Source organism: Prosopis cineraria, unplaced genomic scaffold (assembly GCF_029017545.1).
Source record: "Prosopis cineraria cultivar Desert tree isolate PC_DT_omini unplaced genomic scaffold, ASM2901754v1 PC8, whole genome shotgun sequence".
Lineage (NCBI taxonomy): Eukaryota > Viridiplantae > Streptophyta > Magnoliopsida > Fabales > Fabaceae > Prosopis > Prosopis cineraria.
Genome location: NW_026555339.1, coordinates 30,420,347 through 30,428,129, shown reverse-complemented (window position 1 = coordinate 30,428,129; position 7,783 = coordinate 30,420,347).

Sequence of the window (7,783 nt, the reverse complement as noted above, 5' to 3'; positions counted from 1 at the left end):
TTTGGTGTAGAGCTGAAAATATTCTGTTTCTAGTATCTCTGTCTGAAATTGAAAAATTAACTGGGAATGAGTCTGTGAGAATTTGAACTTGAAATTTATTTCATTGAAAGTTCTATATCTTAGCTTCACTTTAAAATTGGTTTGGTCAATTTTGGACGTGGGAAGTGTCCTGTGGAAATTTTACAATCTAACAAGGTCCAGGGAGCCATTATAGAGGATTCCCAAAACTCTGTTTCAACTTTGAGTTAGCATATCTTCCTCTTTGTGCGTTCAAATTGATTGATTCTAGTTTCATTTTTCTTATCACTGTCTTATCTTTGTTTCTTGTGTTTAGGATTTTCTTCAATTTTTCCATTTTCCTATTTGAAAGTTTGTTAGAAGCTCTGAAGGTCTTCTGGACGAAATCCTGTTTCTCCAGACCTGAGGACCAACTTGTGAAAAATTTGGGAACGATTGGAAGGATTTTTAATCTGAAAGTTTTATATAATTTTCCTGTATATCTCTTGTGTTTCTCATAAAAGTTTTAGGGGAATTTATTATGTGGATTTGCTGATAGAAATTCACAAGTTCACTGTCTCCAGAGAGCCTACTGTGCGAATTCCAGAATTGCCAAAGCTTCTTGATTGAGCATTTCTAACTCTCTTTCTACTTGTTTGGTGTTATTTTTTTTCATTTTGTTGCTATTGAGTATATTTAAAAAAAGAAAAAAAATTATTTCTCTTGCTTTTGTGTGTTTTGAATTGTTTCGTGTTGATTTGCATTTTAGTTTAGCTTGTTCTTTGTTCTTAATTTTCTTGAGCTTGATTAGTGCATGACCCGAAGAAAACATACCTCTTTTGTTGAATTAGATCCAAAATGAAAGGACTATTTCTAGATTGAGAAGATCACAACCTATTCTTGATTCTCATTTGGTTTGTAATTCAACAATGGAAGGTATCTTAGGACATGAGCATGTGCATAATGAGGGCCATGGGAATGGGAATGAGAATTTGCATGATGATGGCCATGTTAATAATGAATTTGAAGGCTTGCATAACCCTAGAGAGGAGAGGAGCATTAGGCAATTAACTCAACCTAATTGGCATGATAATCCTTATGGCTTATATGTTCCTCCTACTAATGTTCAATTTGAAATTAAATCCTCTTTGATTAATGCATTGCCTAAATTTCATGGGTTACCAGGAGAGGATTGCCATAGGTTTTTGCATACTCTCCTATTGGTTTGTGATACTATGAAGCCTATGCATGTAAATGTTGATGATGTTCAAGCTAAGGCTTTTGTATTTTCTCTTAAAGGTTTATGTAAAAGTGAGCACATGGGCCGAGCTAAGAAGACTCTTCTTAGATAAATTCTTTCCAAATTCCAAGGGAGGATGAGAGTCTCTATGAGTATTGGACTAGATTCCAAGGCCTTTTGGCTAAATGCCCACACCATCAAATTTCTAGTGAGAATTTAGTCCAATATTTCTATGAGGGCTTATTCCAAGAGACAAAGTTAACATTGATGCCGCTAGTGGTGGATGCTTGATTGACCTCACTTCCTTAAAGGCTTGGGAACTAATTGACAAGATGGCTTCAAGTGGTGCTCAATACTCTACAAGGGAAAAGAGAAATGTGAATATGGTAGGTTCCTCAGTTCTTAATGATTCATATGTGGACTTGCTAGCTGCCAAGATTGGGAGAATGTTGGCTCCACAAATATCTCAAGTGAGCAATGTAAGTACTTCTCAAGCACTTGTCCCTTATTCTTGTACTTTTTGTGACTCACCTATGCATGTAGAAAGCAATTGTCCTATTAAGTTTGAACAAGTAAATGCTATCTACAATGGAAAACAATCCTATAGTGGGAGGCAAGGGCAAGGAGCTTATTCTAATACTTACAACCCTTCATGGAAAGACCATCCTAATTTCTCCTATTCAAATCCAAATGTGGCTTTACAAGACAATCAACAAAGAGGATCCTATCAAAACACCTTTGGCCATGACCCTCCACCTCATTTGTCTCAAGGTAGCTCTTCTCAAAGCTACAATCCAAGTGGTAATTCTCTTGCACCTTCATCTAATTCTTATAGTGATAGGAGGCTTGTTTCAATTGAGAGTTCTTCTAATTCAAACTCTTCTAATGATGTGAATGTGTTACGTAAGCAGTTGATTGAAATGAACTCCTTGTATAAAAACATGTATGATGGCTTAGGGAACAAGGTAGAGAGTATGGGTAACAAGTGTGAGAACATGAACTCTAAAATTGATGCCCTTACTTCTCAAATGAATATGCTTGCTAACCAATTAAGTGCAGCCAATGCTCAAGCCTCTACATTACCATCCAACACCGTTGCTAATCCTAAAGCTAATCTTAATGCTATCACATTGAGGAGTGGCAAGGAGTTGGGAGAAAGAGTACAAGAAGACAAAAGACAAGGGAAGGCCGAGAAGCCCTCTTTAAATTCTTCAATTGATGTTAATGTTTCTAGTTCTTCTTTTGCTCCTAATGATGCATCTTTTTGTAGAGATGATGAGGATGAAAACATTGAGGAGATCATATGTGAGCAACCACCATCTAAGGTGAAAAAGGGGACTATGGCCGAGTTGTTTAGTAAGGAAAAAGAGGGAGAGGCCGAGCAAAGTGAAACAAGAAAGGAGAGTTCAAGGAAGGAAGAAGGAAAGCAAAGTCAAGAGATTATGAAGAAGCTTCCTTTTCCACAAGCACAAGTGGTCCCTAAGCAAGTGAAGGGACAATTTGATCAAGAGGTATATGATTTCTTCCATAAGATTCATGTTAATGTACCCTTGATGGATGTAGTTAAGAACTTTTCTAAGTATGCCAAATTTTTGAAAGATTGTTGTACAAATAAAAGAAAATTTAGGCCTAATGCAAGGGTACAATTACCCTCATCTGTGAGTGCTATCATGAAGCCTCAACTCCCTATAAAATGTGAGGACCCCTGTTCCTTCACAATTCCATGCAAGATTGGCAACACACATTTTTCTCATGCATTGATAGACTTAGGTGCAGCCATTAATGTTATGCCTCTTTCAATTTATCATGCCTTGAGTCTTGATTGCATGCATAAGACACCTATGATATGCCAATTAGCGGATAGAAGTGTTAGAAGACCACATGGAGTAGTAGAAGACTTGTTGGTTTGTGTTAAAGGTCTATTATTTCCTGTGGATTTCTATGTGCTTGATATGTCAAAAGAAGGGAGTGGGATGATATTTTGATTTTAGGAAGGCCATTTATGAGGACTGCCCGTACATTGATTGACATGGAAAAAGGTAGTTTGATTTTGAAATGTGGAGAGGATCATGTTATTTTTAATATATATGAAGCAATGAAACATCCTTTTGAGGATTATTCTTTGTTAGGTGTAAGTTTCATTGAGTTATTGCTTCATGATGCTTGTGAGTCTCACATGCTTGATTCTTTCTCACATGTTGATGATGATTTGTCTCTTGTTACTACTACATGTATTGATGGATGTAGTTGTCCTATTTGTTTAGAGATTGATGCATGCTTGAATGATGCAACTACTTCTTCTCATGATTTGTTTAAAATATCTCCTATGCTTGATCTTGAAATGCTTGAGAAGGGTATATCTTCTTGTGTTGTAGGTACTAAAGCCATTAAGGCCGAATCTATGATTTTTTCTCCACTCGAGCTTGATGTTCTTAGGATTCCCAAGCTATTGGAGGAAAATTCTACACTTTCACATGTCGAGGCCGTAGGCTCAAGTCCAAGCACTTGAGGACAAGTTGCAAGAAAAGGGGGAGGCTATAAAGAAAGAAGAGGAGAAATCAAAAACAAGTGAGAAGCCTAAAAGACAAGATAGTACCATGGAATATTCCACCAAATTAGACTTGAAGAAGCTCATTCCCTCTTGTGTAGAGCCACCTACCTTGGAGTTGAAGCCTTTACCATCCAATCTCAAGTATGCATATCTCATTGAGAATGAAAAGCTTCCGGTAATAATTTCTAACTCTTTATCTCTCGAGGAAGAAAATGCATTGCTTGATGTGTTGAGAAAGAACATACATGCTATTGGTTGGACTTTGGCTGACATTCCTGGTATTGACCCTATTGTGTGCACACATAAAATTTTTCTTGAGGACAATGCTAAGCCCATTAGGCAACCACAAAGGAGACTTAACCCATTGATCTTAGATGTGGTAAAGAAAGAGGTTGTCAAGCTACTTAGTGCTGGGATCATCTATCCTATAGCTGACAGTGAGGGGTGTCTCCAACCTAAGTTGTACCTAAGAAAGGGGGGATTACTGTGGTAAAAAATGAGAAAGGAGAGCTTGTTCCAACTAGAGTTCAAAATGCTTGGAGAGTTGCATAGACTATAGGAAGCTCAATAATGTGACTAGGAAGGACCATTTTCCTTTGCCTTTTATTGATCAAATGCTTGAGAGATTGGCTTCCAAGTCCCATTATTGCTTCCTAGATGGGTTTAGTAGGTATTTTTAGATTCCCATAGCTCCTAGTGACCAAGATAAGACTACCTTTACATGCCCTTTTAGTACATTTGCCTATAGGAGGATGCCTTTTGGTCTTTGCAATGTACCTGGTACTTTTCAAAGATGCATGATGTCCATATTTTGTGATTTTATTGAACATTGCATGGAAGTCTTTATGGATGATTTTACTGTGTATGGTGAGTCCTTTGATTCATGCTTGCATTCTTTAGATAAAGTGCTTGGTAGGTGCATTGAAAAGAAGCTTGTGCTTAACTTTGAAAATGCCATTTCATGGTAGATAAAGGAATTGTTTTAGGCCATTTGATTTCTTCCAATGGCATAGAGGTGGATAAGGCCAAAGTAGATGTGATTGCTTCTTTGCCATATCCTGTTTGTTTGAAAGATTTGAGATCATTTTTGGGACATGCAGGCTTTTATAGGAGATTTATAAAGGGGTTTAGTGAAATTGCTTTGCCTATGTCTAAACTCTTACAAAAAGATGTTGATTTTGTTTTTGATGATGCTTGCAAAAGGAGTTTTGACACTTTGAAAAGCATGCTCATTTCCCCTCCCATTCTTAAAGCCCCAAATTGGTCTTTGCCTTTTGAGTTGTCATGTGATGCTTCTAATTTTGCTGTGGGAGCTATGCTTGGTCAAAGAGAGGGCAAGTTATCATATGTGATTGCTTATGCATCTAGGACCCTAGATTCAGCTCAGGTTAATTACACCACAACTGAGAAAGAGTTGTTTGCTATTGTTTTTGCACTTGATAAGTTTAGATCATATCTTCTTAACTCTAAAGTTGTTGTGTACACTGACCATGCTGCTGTGAGGTACTTGTTTAAGAAGACAGATTCTAAGCCTCGCTTGATTCGATGGGTGATCTTGATGCAAGAATTTGATGTGGAGATAAGGGATAGGAGTGGTTCTACCAATCAAGTAGCGGATCATTTGTCTAGACTACCTCATTTAAAAGCTACTATGGTAAACTCTAACCCTACTATTCCTTGTGATTCATTTCCTGATGAGGCATTGTGTGCCATTTCATCTAAGCCTCCATGGTATGCCTCTTTTGCTAACTATATTGAGTGTGGAGTCTTGCCTCCTTGTGCTTCACGTTTTGCCATTGAAAAATTAAAAAGAGAGTCTAGATTTTACATTTGGGAACCACCTTTGATGTGGAAGATTTGTAGTGATAAAGTGATTAGGAGGTGTGTTGATGATGTTGATGTGCCTTCTGTTCTTGAATTTTGTCACTCTCATGCATGTGGTGGTCATTTTAGCTCAAATAAGACAGCTAGGAAGGTTTTAGATTGTGGATTGTATTGGCCTAGCTTGTTTAAAGACTCTTATAAATTTTGTAAAGCATGCTTGAAATGTCAAAAGGTTAGTAGTTGGGGTAAGAGACATGAAATGCCTCAACAACCCATTTTATTTTGTGAGATTTTTGATGTTTGGGGCATTGACTTCATGGGTCCCTTTCCACCATCCTTTAGTTTTGAGTACATATTACTTGGTGTTGATTATGTTTCAAAGTGGATTGAAGCCATTCCTACTAGAACTTGTGATGCTAAGATTGTTTTGAAGTTTCTCAAATCTAATATTTTTTGTAGGTATGGAGTTCCTAAGGCCTTGGTAAGTGACCAAGGATCCCACTTTTGCAATAAGATGATGAAGGCTCTCTTGGCTAAATATGGGGTGCATCACAAAATCTCTACACCATATCATCCCCAAACTAATGGCCAAGCCGAAGTATCAAATAGAGAAGTCAAGAAAATCCTAACCAAGGTGGTGAACACAAATAGGAAGGATTGGTCTTTACACTTGGAGGATGCTTTGTGGGCTTATCGGACCGCTTATAAGACTCCATTGGCATGTCTCCTTTTCGATTGGTGTATGGAAAGGCTTACCACCTCCCTGTGGAGATAGAGCATAGAGCCTATTGGGCCATCAAGAAACTAAACTTGGATTTCCATCTTTCGGCTAAGGAGAGATTTCTTCAAATGCAAGAACTTGAGGAGCTTAGGTTGGATGCCTATGAGTCTTCTAGAATCTATAAGGAGAAAACAAGGATCCTTCATGACAAGCTAATCTTGAGGAAAAAGTTCAAAGAAGGAGATCAAGTCCTCTTGTTCCAAACAAGGTTTATTCATAAGCATGCCAAGTTGAAGTCTAAGTGGGAGGGACCATATCTAGTGACCAAGGTGTTTCCCTATGGGGTTTTGCAACTCTTGAATAAAGCCACGGGTTCCACCATGCAAATCAATGGTCACCTATGCAAGCTCTACAAAGATGCCAAATCACTTCAAAAGGAGGAGGACTTCTCTCAACATGTTTTTGAACCACCATGATAAGGTTGTATCTCTCCAACCTTGAGCTTTTACTTTCCTTTAATTGATATATTTAATGATAGGTATAGTTCAAGTATGGGGGAGATGAACCTAGTAGGAAAATTAGAGTCTATTTGCTTTATTTGACTTTTTGTTTGTGTTTTAGTTTGAAAAAAAAAATATCTGCACCACACTTTTGTTACGCATTCATTATTGATCTCACCTTATTTTATCACTAGTCTATACATACATTGAGGACAATGCATGATTTAAGTGTGGGGGAGAGAAATAAACATTTTGTTTTGTTTGTTTAGTTTTGCAAAAAAAAAAATTTAAAAAAAAAAAAAATTTGCTTTGTTTTGTTTTTTTGAGGTTACTTAATTACCTAGCTCTTAAATGGATATTTTGATTCTTGAGATGTGGTAATTTTTAGGATTGAATAGGTGTGAAGTGAATATTCTTTTACCTTGAATTAATGGATTAGAGTGGCATATTACCCTTTCATGGAAGAGGCTAAACACTCATGTGTGATTAATTCCTTAGTGATGTTACCCTCTAGAATTTGTTTCACTTCTTAATTAAGACCACATATCTCGCACTTGTTTGATAGGAGATGAGAGATGGCATTCATAAAAAATAGCCAAAAGCCAAATAGCCAACCTATTATCATTTATTATCCTTTGTTAGCCACTTTGAGCCTTTGGTTTGATTCTTAAAAATATATATATATATATATATATATTCACCCTATTTTTACCCAAGGAATGCATGTTACACTTTTATATGTCTTTTTAATATTCATTGCATGTCCTAGATCAAATGAGTGGATGCCTATTATTATTTTTTTATCCATTACTCTTTATCTTTTATTGCTACACCATTACATCCATTACTTCCATTGTTTTCAAAGAGTTAGGGGCAACCAAAAAAAAAACAGAGAGATTTAAAAAAATATATATAAAAAAAAAGAAAAGAAATAAAGTTGCTAGAAAAAG